The following is a 13,641-nucleotide window of genomic DNA, read 5'->3' as shown; positions in this document are numbered from 1 at the left end:
AGTGATAGGGAATGGCAAAGGACACACTGACAAAGGAGATTAATCAGAACTGGCTTTGACAAGCACTGTGGCAATTGGACAATTAAAACAGACATTCGGGGAGGGGGAAGAAGAACGAACTGGGGAGGAGGGTAGAGAAAACAGTACAACAATGAATGAATGAAAACCCAAAATCTCTGTAAAAGTTCATTAAAACTAATAATGTTGTTGTTGTTGTTGTTATGTGCCGTCGAGTCGCCTGCGACTCATAGTGACCCTATGTACAACAGCCCTAAACTCCGCTCTGTCCTGACACTATTTCATACAGAAGAAAAATAAATCTCATAATTTCGCTTTAGAAATCAATCATTCCAGAGAAACAATATGATAAATAAGTTTACTTGTTCTACATTTTATACAACAGTCTTACTACAATATTTTTCTGCATTAAAAAATATATACTATAAAGTATACATAATTTAACCTTCTCTTCATAAGAGACAGTATGACAAACTTCCCTTATTCTTTTATCCTACTACAAATAAAGTTGACATCCTTAAAGCTGATTAAAAAGTACAAAGATGTCTTCTTTATACTACTATGAATTTTAGATTTGGAGATAGTTTTTCTTCCTATTTTGGCATTTTTAACATGTTTCTAAATTATCCCTCTTCCTACTCTGCTACAATCTTAGAAACCAAAAGCATGCTATAAAATATCAAAATAAATATGCTACTAGTGACAGCCTACAGAGCCTTAGTTTATAGAGAATTTCTTATGAAAATTATATTTGGGGAGGGTGAAGGGCTTTTGCAATCTTTCAGAGATATTAAGCCTTTCTACCAGGTTTAGAAGGGTAAAGAGTCACTATGTCAAATGTTAATAAAAACCAAATAACTTCATCACCATTGAACCAGTTCTTCCTGATAGCAACTTTCCAGTGGATTTCCAAAGCTGTAAATCTCTAGAAGAGGAGACTTCCCCCCATTTTCCCTCAGAGTGGTTGGTGAATTTGCACTGCAGACTTTCTGGCTAACAGCCTATATATTATGCAGGATGCCAACAGGATTCCTTTCAAATGTTCAGACCTCTGTCTAAAATGCCACTCTTGCCTTTCTAAGTTCTTTCTCATGCTTGAAAACTCAACTCAGATACTTCAGGCATTCTTATCTGACACCCCAGAGAAGGTTACACACCCTACTGTGTTTTTCCTTGAGGGCTCATTCTGTTATTGGCCCCACTGTTGCTGTTTTCCAATGTATTTATCTGCTTCCCCAACACAACTGTCAGCTTCTTAACAACCCAGTCTGTCTCTTATCTCTGATACTCTAGCACCAAACCCATCCTCTATCTTGCAAATGTTCGTGAATAAAACAATGTCAGAGACTGAAACAAACTGTATGGAGAGCTATAAAGTTATAAATAATCTATACATTTAAAATTAACCTTTCAGCAAAGCCCAAAACTATAAATATGAGATAAAATAGGACCAAGCTTAGAAGGCCTAGTCCATGGTATAAAAAGGCTGACAAATAAAGTCAGTAATACACAGCCAGGAGAGGATCAAACTGATGAATAGGATCTTCTAAAAATTAAATCTCTGGGTGCATTAAAAAAATTTTTTTTCCCAACAAGGCGAAAAGAAAACCTGAGAGCAAACATTTGGCAATACCATCTCAGACAAGAGTCTCATAACAAAAGTTTACAGAATCCCACAGGGCCTCCACAAGAAAAAGACTCTTCTTTTTACATAATGGGGTAACCCAATTATAAAATAGGCAAAAGACATGGAAAGACTTTTCACAGAGGAGAACATTCAGATGGCCAACAAACACATGAAGAAATGCTCAAAATCACTGGCAATAAGAGATGCAAATCAAAACCACAGTGAGATACTATCTCACTGATATCAGTGGCAAAGTTTAACAAGACAGCAGGCAATAAATGTTGGACAGGATGTGGAGAAATGGGAATTCTAATACACTATTGGTGGGATTGTAAAATGATACAACCACTCTCGAAGGCAGTTTGGTTATGACCCAGCTATTCCATGGCTTGGAATATAACTTGAGAAAATTAGGACTGAGACACAAATGGAGACTTGTACACCAATGCTCATAGTAGCATTATTCATCATCACAAGAATACAGAATCAGCCTTAATTATTCAACGACATTGAATGGATTGAGAAACTGTGACACATTCATACAGTGGAATACTACGCAGCACTCAGGACCCATGATTTTGAAAATTATTACATAACTTGGGAGGGACTGGAGAGCATTATGCTAAGTGAATTAACTCAGTCCCATAAGGACAAATAAAGCCATTACTGTAGAAATAGAACAATAACTAGTAAAATGTGTATAAGGATCCAAGGAGGAGAGGGCAGGAACAAAAGGAGTGGAATTGGAGGGGTGGTCAGGAACCATGATGTTGCATAATTTAATGGATAGAGGGTGGGTGCGTAAAGGAGATGGGAGAGATCCAGCAGAGATCTGGAAAGACGAAGCAATGATGGATAGGTCAGTATTGATTAAATGTATAAAATACAGTGAATCTGAATGATTGGATGAAACACGTGAATGAAGGATAGTGTGAAACATAATGGATATGAACTTTGTAAGCAAACCAAAGAAATTTTTATATAAAACTAAAATTATTTTAAAAAATCAAACTTTCACACCTATAAGAATAGTAACTTCTTCTGAAAACCCAGTCAAGAAATCTTAAATCCAAAGGGATGTCATGAAAAAAATATTAAATACAAACATGTAGCAACACACAGTTTATCTATTTCATTTACATATCCTTAAAAAACCCCATCATGGATGAAAAATGTAAAAATATATAACTATTTTCACCAGAGAAGTGTGTGTGTGCATATTTGTGTTGTGTGTGTGTATCTGTATATGCATATATATGAATGCATGTATGTGTACCATCAAATCAGATATGACTGGTACAGGAGGAAATTGTCCCTCCTTCTCTAGCAGAGAATTCAAACTGGTGGATTCTCCAGCAGAGAATTCAAACTGGTGGATTCAAACTGTGCACCTCTGAGATTTCAGTGCAGCAGCTTCTTGCCACTAGGCCACCAGAGCTCACCAGAAGCATATATTTTCTGCCAAACTTAATTGTAAAAGTTTGGCATTTAAAGAATACTGGGGCTTGGGGGATTTTCCCCCTTCTTTTTTATTATTTTTTTAATTCCAATGTAAGTTTACAAATCATACTGACAATAAAGCTAACTGTAGATGTTCTAAGCTAAAATAAAAAGTTATTTGGTGCCCAACCACAACTGAATGGATTGAGAAATTATGGTACATTCTCACAATGGAATACTACACAGTCTGTAGGAGCAATGATTTTTAAAATCACTACCTAACTTGGGAGGAACTGGAGAGCATTACTCTAAGTGAACTAACTCAGTCCTATAAGGCCAAATGCTATATAAGACCATTATTCTAGAAACAGAAAGATAACTAGTAAAACGTGTATACGGATCCAAGGTGGGGAAGAGGGGCAGGAGCAGAGGTGTGAGGATGGGCAGGGAGGTAATCATACGGTTACAAATTTAATGGGTAGAAGGGGATGGGTAAAGGAAATGGGAAAGATCCAGTGTGAAAAACAATGTATACAAACTTTGTAATTAAACCAGTATAAAATAAAAATTTTACTTAAAAGTTATTTGGAATGTATCTATATTAGAATACTAAAATAAATAAAAGTCTCTAATGATATTGCTGTGAGGAGAGACCCATCCTTGGAGAAGGACATCATGCTTGGGAGGGTGGAGGGACAGCACAGGAGAGGAAGGCCCTCTATGAGGTGGATTGATTCAGTGACTGGGATAATCAGGATGGGAGTGTCAGAGACAGTGCGATTGGCACAGGACAGAGCAGAGTTTAGGGCTGTTGTACATAGGGCCGCTATGAGTTGCAAGCGACTCGATGGCACATAACAACAACAACAATGATATTATTTATATATGCTCCTCCTCTTCGCAGAAATAATTTAGGCTACTCTCTCACTGCTGTAAGGTCCATGTCACAGCTAACCTTCAGCAGGTCTCCAAGGTAGTTAATCCACAGAAGGAATGACCATCTTTCTTCTGAGGAGCAGATGCTAAATTTTAATTGCCAGAGGCAAAGCCATGGGGTTGACAGCACTGACTCTCTACTATACTAATCCACTTTTTATTCAGTAAAACTCTTTCTGCCTTCCCTTGTCTTCCATTCACTGAACCTCCATAAAAATAAAAATATCTCTTTCACTTTTCTGATAACAATGTTTCAAATATTCAGTTGTTGTTGTTGTTGTTGTTGTTGTTGTTGTTGTGGGCCATCGAGTAGCTTGCAACTCATAGCGACCCTATGTACAACAGCCCTAAACTACGCTCTGTCTTGTGCCAATCTCACTGTCTCTGATACACCCATCCCAATTACCCCAATCACTGAATCAATCCACCTCATAGAGGGCCTTCCCCTCCTGTATTGTCCCTCCACCCTACCAAGCATGATGTCTTTATCCAACGACCGGTCTCTCCTTACAACATGTCCAAAGTATGTCAGACAAGCCTCAGAATCCTTGCCTCCAAGAAGCAGCCCGGTTTAACCCTCTTAAGGATGAACCTGTTTGTTTTCCTAGCAGTCCATGGTATTCTCAATATTCTCCAGTACCACAGCTCAAAGGCATCAATTCTCCTTCTATCCTTCCTAGTCATTGTCCAACTCTCTACTGCATAACAAGTTAACAAGTAATTGCAAAGACCATGGCCTGTATCAGATGCACCTTAGTCTCCAGAGAGACACCATTGCTCTTCAGTACTTTGGAGAGGTCCCTAACAGCAGACTTTCCCATGGCAATGCGCCTTCTAATTTCTTGGCTACTGGTGCCAAGACTGTTGACTGTGGAACCAAGCAAACTAAAGCTGTGAACAATCTCAATCTCTTCACCATCCATCCTGATGCTACCAATTGGTCCAGTGGTGAGAATCTTTGTCTTCTTGATATTGAGCTCAACTCATAGTGAAGGCTGCACTCCTTGACCCTCTGCAGCAAGCGCTTCAGGTCCTCCTCAGTTTCAGCAAGCAGGGTTGTGTCATCTGCATAACGCAGATTGTTGATAGATCTTCCACCAAGCCTGATGCCGCATTTCTCCTCATAGAGCCCAGCCTCCGAGATAATCTGCTCTGCATACAGGCTGAAAAGGGATGGAGACAGGACACATCCCTGGCGTACACCCTTCCCAATTTTGAACTATTTGCTCAACTTATTTTATAGTATTACTAATTACTGATTACAAACTAATGCATGTCTTTTGTCAATCTCAAAGAGGTCTTCAGTTTCTCAAAAAGATCCAATAAAATAAAAATACTAAGGACATTTATAACAAATTGGTGCTTTATCTCTTTTTATTCCTCTAATAACTCTAAGAAATAATCAAGGCAAGTGTGATCAACACCATTTAAAGAATTATCAATAATAAAAATAATATTAATAATAAATAAATTATAATAATAAAATAAAGGTCACCGTAAGGGCAAATGTACAAGTGAAACAGACTTGATCCTTCAAAGCTATTATCTTAAACTGCTGAACCTTTATAATACTGTTCCTTCACCTACAAATTCTTAATAATGTTCCAGTAGTACCTACCTCATAAAATTAGTCCAAAAATAAACTAAATTATGCTCAATATCTTATATTTTAACTCCTGTGCTCTTATGTTATAACCGACTCACATAAACATTCAGGGTTAGCTTATTCTTATAATACAAGAAATCACTTATTCCCTCTTAATATCATAACAGACCTGAATAAAAAAAAATTAGTTTTGCACTCTAAGTACATCTTCTATAAAACAATAAAAATAAGCTTTTAATTATGTGCACTCTAAGGACTTTTTCCCCATCTCAAACAAAAACTTCTAAACATTATTATGAGCCTCTTCAGAATTAAATTCTCAAAAAGTAAATGTTCCTAAGCTTTCTTCAGAAAAGTCAGTTCTAAATAGAACTGTAAAGAGAGCAAAAGTTAACATGGAGAAGACGGGATTCAATTACAATTAACAAAGGGAAACTATACCCATCAAAAGTATCCACAGTAACAAACATACAGCTATTAAGGGCAGACATAGCCCCCTCACACTCCCTCACCTGCTTGTACTAATCACCAGTGGGACGTTTGTTGCAAACTGACTCGCAGACTTGATTTTACTTACAGTTGAAAGGTTTACTGGGGAAATACTTTGAATAGTGGGAGAGGCAAACGATACCACACAGAGAAAGTTCATTTTTCCTGCAGTCCCAAGACAGAAGAACAGCAAGACACAATTCCTCAATTAGCTCAGACAGCTTCACAGTTAAAAAGTTAAAATTCAGGTTCAGTCCAGCAGCACAAATACAAGAAGCTTCCAGTTTCCTCAATCATCCCTTGATTTCTGTGTCACAGCAGTCACAACAAAACTTTTCCTTCAAGTGTCCAGCAAACAGAACTTTTGACCCTGTCTCTGTCTCCAGAGCTTCTGGTGAAGCTACGCCTCACCAGACTCTCCACAGTATGGCCAGCTCTCCCTCGTACGTTAACCCACAGTTGTTGATGATGTAAAGGACACTGACCAACAGTGATCCATGTGTCTGAAGCTGAGGAAGCTGGAGACCACAGCCTCACAGAAGACTAAAGAAATGGCTAGAAAAACCACTTTCAAAAGTCCTAACACTGGATAATAAATAAAATAATAAAGTTCTACTCTGATTAACATACAAATTGAAATATGAACTATAAATTAAAAGTCATAGTAATTGCTAAACAAACTGGTTTCTCAAAGCCCTTATGTTTAGCTTATCTTTATAAAAAAGTTATCCAATGTATTTAATGCAATACTCTTCTCCAGCACCACAACTCAAAGGCATGAACTATCCTTCTATCATCCCTATGCATTGTTCAGCTTTCTGAGACAAAGTAATTACAAAGACCATAGCCTGTATCAGGTGTACTTTAGTCTCCAGACTGACATCGTTGTTCTTCAGTAGTTTGGAGAGTTCCCTGACAGAAGACTTTCCCAATGCAATTAGTCTTTTAAATTCCTGGCAGCTGGTACCAAGAGTGTTGACTGTAGAGCCAAGCAAGCTGAAGGTGTTGACAGTCTCAATCTCTTCACCATCCATAATGATGCTGCCAATTGGCCTAGTGGTGAGAATCTGTTTTCTTAATGTTGAGCTTCAATCCATATTGAAGGCTGCAGTCTTGACCGTCTGCAGCAAGCACTTCAGACCCTCCCCAAGTTTCAAGCAAGCAGGACTGTGTCATCTGGAGAAGGGTACTGAATATACCATGGACTGCGAGGAGAATAAACAAGTTCTTCCTTGAGAGGGTGAAGCCAGACTGCTCCTTGGAGGCAAGAATTCTGAAGCTTCATTTGACATTCTTTGGACATGTTGCAAAGCAGGATCAGTCCTTGGAGAAGAACGTCATGCTTGGGAGGGTGGAAGGACAGCACAAGAGAAGCCCCTCGATGAGATGGATTGATTCAGTGAATCAGGTAATGGGGGTAGGTGTACCAAAGACAGTAAGACTGACAAGGGGTAGACCAGGGCTTAGGGCTGTTGTCATAGGGTTGCTATGAGCTGCAGGCAACTGGACGGCACATAACAACAACAATGTATTCAAATGGTAGTCCTTACTATCTCATTGCCTGTCAACCAAGTTCAACAAGGGAAACCTGTTTAATCTACTATTCTAATTACAGGCAATGTTAACAAGTAAATAAAAATGCACATAGTTGAACCAGCATCAGCCTTGGGCTCCTGTTCGGCTGTTGACCTGTACTCATCGAGTCCTCAGGTGACTGGCCACAGCCCATTCTCTGCTCTCCGTGGCCACCAGGAAGTTTACTTGCAGCTTTTCAGGCACCCTCGCGTCCCTCTCGAGCTGCAGGTCCATGGAGAAGGGTCCGGTGCGAGCACCCGTGAAGAAGCCACCGGGAGCCAGGTGCAACAATGGGTTTCCCGAGCTAGAACCACCACGGTCAGAACCAAGCCGGCCAGTGGATAAGTCCCCACAACTCAAGGCTAAGAGCTCGCAGACCGCCGACACCTGGAAGGGTGAGCGGCCCCAGAAGGAGGAGGATAACGAGCTGAACCTCCCCAACCTGGCAGCTGCCTACTCGTCCATCCTGCGCTCGCTGGGCGAGGACCCCTAGCGGCAAGGGCTGCTCAAGACGCCGTGGAGGGCGGCCACGGCCATGCAGTTCTTCACCAAGGGCTACCGGGAGACCATCTCAGATGTCCTAAATGATGCTATATTTGATGAAAATCATGATGAGATGGTGATTGTGAAAGACATAGACATGTTTTCCATGTGTAAACATCATCTAGTTCCATTTTTTGGAAAGGTCCATATTGGTTATCTTCCCAACATCAAGTCCTGGGCCTCAGTAAGCTTGCGAGGATTGTGGAAATCTATAGTAGAAGATTGCAAGTTCAGGAGCGCCTCTCAAAACAAATTGCTGTGGCCATCACAGAAACCTTGAGACCTGCTGGAGTCGCAGTGGTGGTTGAAGCAACACACATGTGTATGGTGATGCGCGGCGTACAGAAAATGAACAGCAAAACTGTGACCAGCACGATGCTGGGCATGTTCCGGGAAGACCCAAAGACGCGGGAAGAGTTTCTCGCCCTCGTTAGGAGCTGAGCTACGGTGTATGCCGTGCGCTTGGCAGACTCGCTGCTGGTGCCATTGTTAGTCTGGTCTGAGTTGTTTGTACAGTTCATTTTCAATTGTTACAGATGTGAAATTTCTTCCTTGTCACTAGTTGTGTTTGCGCATTATTTATAGCAAGTCAGATAAAATTTATAAAGAGGTGAGCCCTCTATTTTATTTTTGTCACTTTTCAGTGGTGACATTAGAGTGAACTGCAATATAGGATAAATTCCAGGCACAAAATCACTGCCATTCTCATAACCCCAGTGTTGCAGGGAAGGGAGAAGAATTAATACTTGCTAAAGTAGTCTGCAAATTTGACACGAAGGCATAGAATGTTGGGAATTAAAGCAAATACACTGGTTTTTATTTCCCAAACAAAACGGAAAGTGCTTCAGATAATTTATATACAGTGTGCAACATGGATCTGTGAGTTCAAGTCATACGGATTCCACTTTAATGATTACTAAACCACAAAAATACATTTGTTTTTAAAATACCAAGTTACAATATTAGTCACCAGTTGAAAGTCATGGGATATCTCGGTGCTTTGGATTTTACTGTGAGTTAAGAAGGCACGTATCTACCTGCTCTTTTTTAGCTCAAGTACAGGAAATTAGTTCCTGGAGTTGTTTACAAGTGTATTCTTATGTCAACATACATGAATTTAGATAGTTAACTCTCTGTGCCTTGATGAGAATATCAATTTAGCATCTAGAGACCTTAGCCTTTCTTTAAAAGTCATTTCTTTCCAAGACTTAGTATTAACATTGCAAGTTATCAGTCCTCATAGTTTTTGAATTTCCGTGGGTATTTACTTTGCGTGTTCTGTGTAGATGCCTTAAGACATTTTTTTAAATCTTATCAACTATTTTTCTAAGTATTTAGAGACATTTTTGAGGGTGTCCATGTTTTCTGGACCTGCTGAACCATAGCTTCCATGAGCATGAGAGAACAAGAGTGAACTGCATTTTGATAATTGTCCACTGCTTAATGAAAGCTAGATTATTGGTGTTTGTGAGGTGCCCAGATGCCTGCAGTACTGGTTTTCCATGTGGTCCCTGTGGGTTTTGTCTTCAGCGTGCAGGTAGTATAGGTATTTTAGTCTAGGAAGCTGTTGCCTTATTGTCTTAAAATTTCCTTCACTGGGGCAATGTGGGCCAAATAAAACAACCCCTGAAAGCACACACACACTCACACACACGTGCTCTCGCGCTCTCTCTCTTATTTGGTTGATACAGTACTCTTCAGATGTATCCTGTTACCTTTCAATTGGTTTAACTTTGGAAGTTCTGTCTTCTCTTTGTTTCTTTGGTGCTCATTATAGCTTATGATGGGGCATGATGGCAAAGGGATATTTTTTGAGGGGGAAGGAGTTAATTCTTCCCTATCTCTAATATTTCCTAGTTTTTCCTATATTTTGAATTTGTAAAGTAGAATATTGGTGGATTTTGAGTTCTTTTTAAAATCTAACACAGTTTAAATGTTATTGTGCATAATATGTAGACATTTGGAGGTAAACTTCTAAGCACTCAGTTCATGTTTGGTATTATAAGTGTGACTTAGAGGACCAAAGAAACTGTTAGTTATCTATTTATCTTTCTGAGATTATTTCTATTTTTTAATACCTGTGTTCTGACTTCCCCTCGCTTCCTTCTCATGGAGATCGATTGTATTTATACCCTGTTCTCTTACTGGTAAATGAAAAGAAGTTACCTTATCTATTTTACTGCTCTGTTGTACTTTCCATCTTATATCAATGGCTTTGAGTAATTTTTTAATATTTAAGAATTTGATGTACTTAAATATATACGGTCCAATTAAATTGTTTGCACCGTATGTATGTGTGTGAATATTCCTCAAGTTGGTTCTGTTTAAATTATTAAAGTCCCATCACGTTGTTTTTGTGGAAAAAAATGCACATAGTTGTTGCTATTATGTGCCATAGAGTTGATTATTTATGACTTATAGCAACCCCTGGAACAATGTATCTGAGCCTTGCCTTATCTTGTGCAATCTTCATCATCTCTGGTATTCTCAAACCCATTGTTACAGTCACTATGTCATTCCATCTTGTTGAAGGTCATCACTGACCCTCCACTTCTCCAAGCATGCTGTCTTTATCCAAGGAAAAGGCCCTTCTAAGAATATGCCCAAAGTATGTGAAACAAAATTTCACCATCCTTGCATCCTGGTTACACTTCCTCCAAGATAGATTTGTTTGATTTTGGGGCAGTTCATGTGATAATTCAGTATTATTCTTCTCAAAAGCATTGATTCTTCTGTCATTTATCATCATCCAAATTTCACATCCAAAGTAATCAAAATATAATTAATCAAAGTAACCAAAAATACCAATGGCTTGAATTAAGAGCATCTAAGTCTTTAAAATGACATCATTGCTTTTTAGCACTTTGGAGAGGTCCCTGAAAAGCAGTTTTTCCCAATGTGGTACATCTTTTGATTTTTTGACTGCTGAAACCAAGGGTATTGACTGTGGATCCAAATAAAATTGCTGACAATTTCAGCCTTTTCTACATATATCATGATGCTGCCTATCAGCTCAATGGCAAGGATTTTTATGTTCTTGATGTTGACATGTAATCCATATTGAAGGTTGTAGTCTGATCTTCTGCAGCAAGTGTTTCAAGTCCTCCTAACTTTGAGCAAGCAAGGTTGTGTCATCTGCATAATGCAGGTTGCTGATGAATCTTCCTCTGATTCTGAAGCCACATTCTTCTTCATAAAGTCCAACTTCTCTAATGATTTTCTCAGAATACAAATTAAACAGGTTTGGAGAAAGGATACAGCCCTGGTGCACATGTTCCTTGACTTTAAACCATGACGTGTTCCCTTGCCCTGTTCAAACAACTACCTCTTTCTTGGTCTAGGTAGGAATTTTGCATAAGATCAATAAGTGTTCTGGGATTCCCATTCTTCTCAGTATTAGCTATAATGTGTTCTGATCTACACAAAGGAAAAATGCCTTTCCATAGTCAATAAAACGCATCCAATTTTGCATGGTTAATAAAAGACATCCTTCTGGTATTCTCTGCTTTCAGCCAAGATCCATCTGACATCAGCAATGATATATTGCTGGTGCTCTGGCCTCTTCAAAATCCAACTTTAATTTCTGGTAGTTCTCTGTCAATGTACTGTTCTAGAAGCTTTTCATGATTTTCAGCAAGATTTTATTTCATGTAATAGTGACTGTGTCTGATAATTTCCACATTCTGTTGGATTGTGGAAATGGAAATGGGAACAACTAAAGGTTTCTTTCAGTTAATTGGCCAGGCAGGCATCTTCCAGATTTCTTGGTACAGCCTGGTGAACATGTCCAGGGTTGCATTGATTTGTTGGTACATATCAACTGGTATTCCATCAAGTCCTTCTTTTTTTGCCAATGCCTTCAATGCAGCTTGAAATACTTCTTTTAACACAACTGGTTCTTGATCATATACAACTTTCTGAAATGGTTCCATATCAGTCTTTTTTTTTTTTTTTTAGTACAATGAGTGTGTACTCCTTCCAGCTTCTCTTGATGCTTCCTATATTTCAAGATTTTGAACATAGCATCCTTCAGTACTGCAACTCAAAACTTGAATTTTTTTCTTCAGTTCTTTCCTCTTAAGAAACACTGCGTAAGTTCTTTCCTTTTTATTTTCTGACTCCAGCTCTTTGCATATTTCTATGTAATACTTTGCATGATTCTTTTCACAAGTATAGTCAATCTGATTCCTATGTAGTCTGTCAGGTGAGAACCATATAAAAATTATTGGCAATGAATAAAATGTATGCTAGAATGGGGGGAGGAACGAGGTAATAACCTTATTGAAAAACTAAGCTATATAACTCATGCTGGGGTGGGGGAAGTTGGTTCATAATATTGAGTAGAGGTCCTAGGATTTTAATTACTTTATTTCACTTCAATTTCCCATTACCTTTTCCAGGAAGTTTAGATAGTGTTAGATTCTAGAACACTGAGAAAAAAAAAAGATGGAAGAAAGAAGTCCTTACCATTCACTACCAACTCAACAGGTAGTAATACACCTTTGCAAAGAGCATATCAGATGAAGGAAAAACAAACTTTAGTCCAAATATGTCTCTTGACAGTATGGCAAAAATGACACAAAGATTTAAAATGGCACAATATCATCAAAGAAAGAAAAGTTTGAGAAAATGCAATAATATATAGAAGAAGTCTACTGACAAATAGATGCTGAAATAAACAAGTTGCTGTCAAACAATCTAAGAATTTATATTATCTGCCAGTTTGTATAAGCTCCTTACAAAAGCTGACTTTTCACTAAAGGAATGCCTGGTGGTGGAACAGTTAAATCACTTTATTGCTAGTCAAAACATTCCCCGTTTGAGCACGTACACCCATAGATAATTCAAGGGCAGTTTTAAAAAAAAGAAATCCTGGCTATCTACCAGCAAAACTTCAGTACTGAAAACCCTATGGAGAACAATTTTACTTTGATATACATGGGGTTGACATGAGTCAGAATGAACTTGAAAAACGACAACAACAAAGCAGAGCCATAATCTACTGTTACACTAATTTAAATTTACTACAGAGAAATGCAGTATTCAAAGAAATATCTAATAACAACTCTACCAACCATTTACATTTATATCATCCTCTTGGCAGTGAACCTCAAAATAAAAAAATTCAACATCTTCTAGCAAAGAATAACACTATAAATGATTTACCAAAAACTGTGATATATGTGCTGAAACTGAAACTGACAGCAAAAATACAGAGAGTTGTTTGCCTCCCTGTAGTACAAGTCTTATTTTAAAGTCCTGTGATTTTGTTTACTGCTAACAATGAAGATAGGGTATACATATGGGGAAGAGAGGAAGGAAGACTAGAGAAATTCTTCACTGGTACAGGAATTAATTCTACACTTGCTGTTAAAATGTTCTCTTTTATTGAAAATGTATCACTTTT

At 38.4% G+C, this 13,641-nt stretch overlaps 1 pseudogene; it reads left to right on the top strand.

Moving 5' to 3' along the window:
- Positions 1 to 7,923: 7,923 nt before the first annotated feature.
- Positions 7,924 to 8,675, top strand: LOC102868103 (annotated as a pseudogene).
- The last annotated feature ends 4,966 nt before the right edge of the window (positions 8,676 to 13,641 follow it).

Source organism: Elephantulus edwardii, unplaced genomic scaffold, assembly GCF_000299155.1.
Source record: "Elephantulus edwardii isolate Elephantulus edwardi_28Jun2011 unplaced genomic scaffold, EleEdw1.0 scaffold00061, whole genome shotgun sequence".
Taxonomy (NCBI): Eukaryota; Metazoa; Chordata; class Mammalia; order Macroscelidea; family Macroscelididae; genus Elephantulus; species Elephantulus edwardii.
Note: the sequence above shows the minus strand (reverse complement) of the source record. Positions and strands in the feature narration are given on the sequence as shown.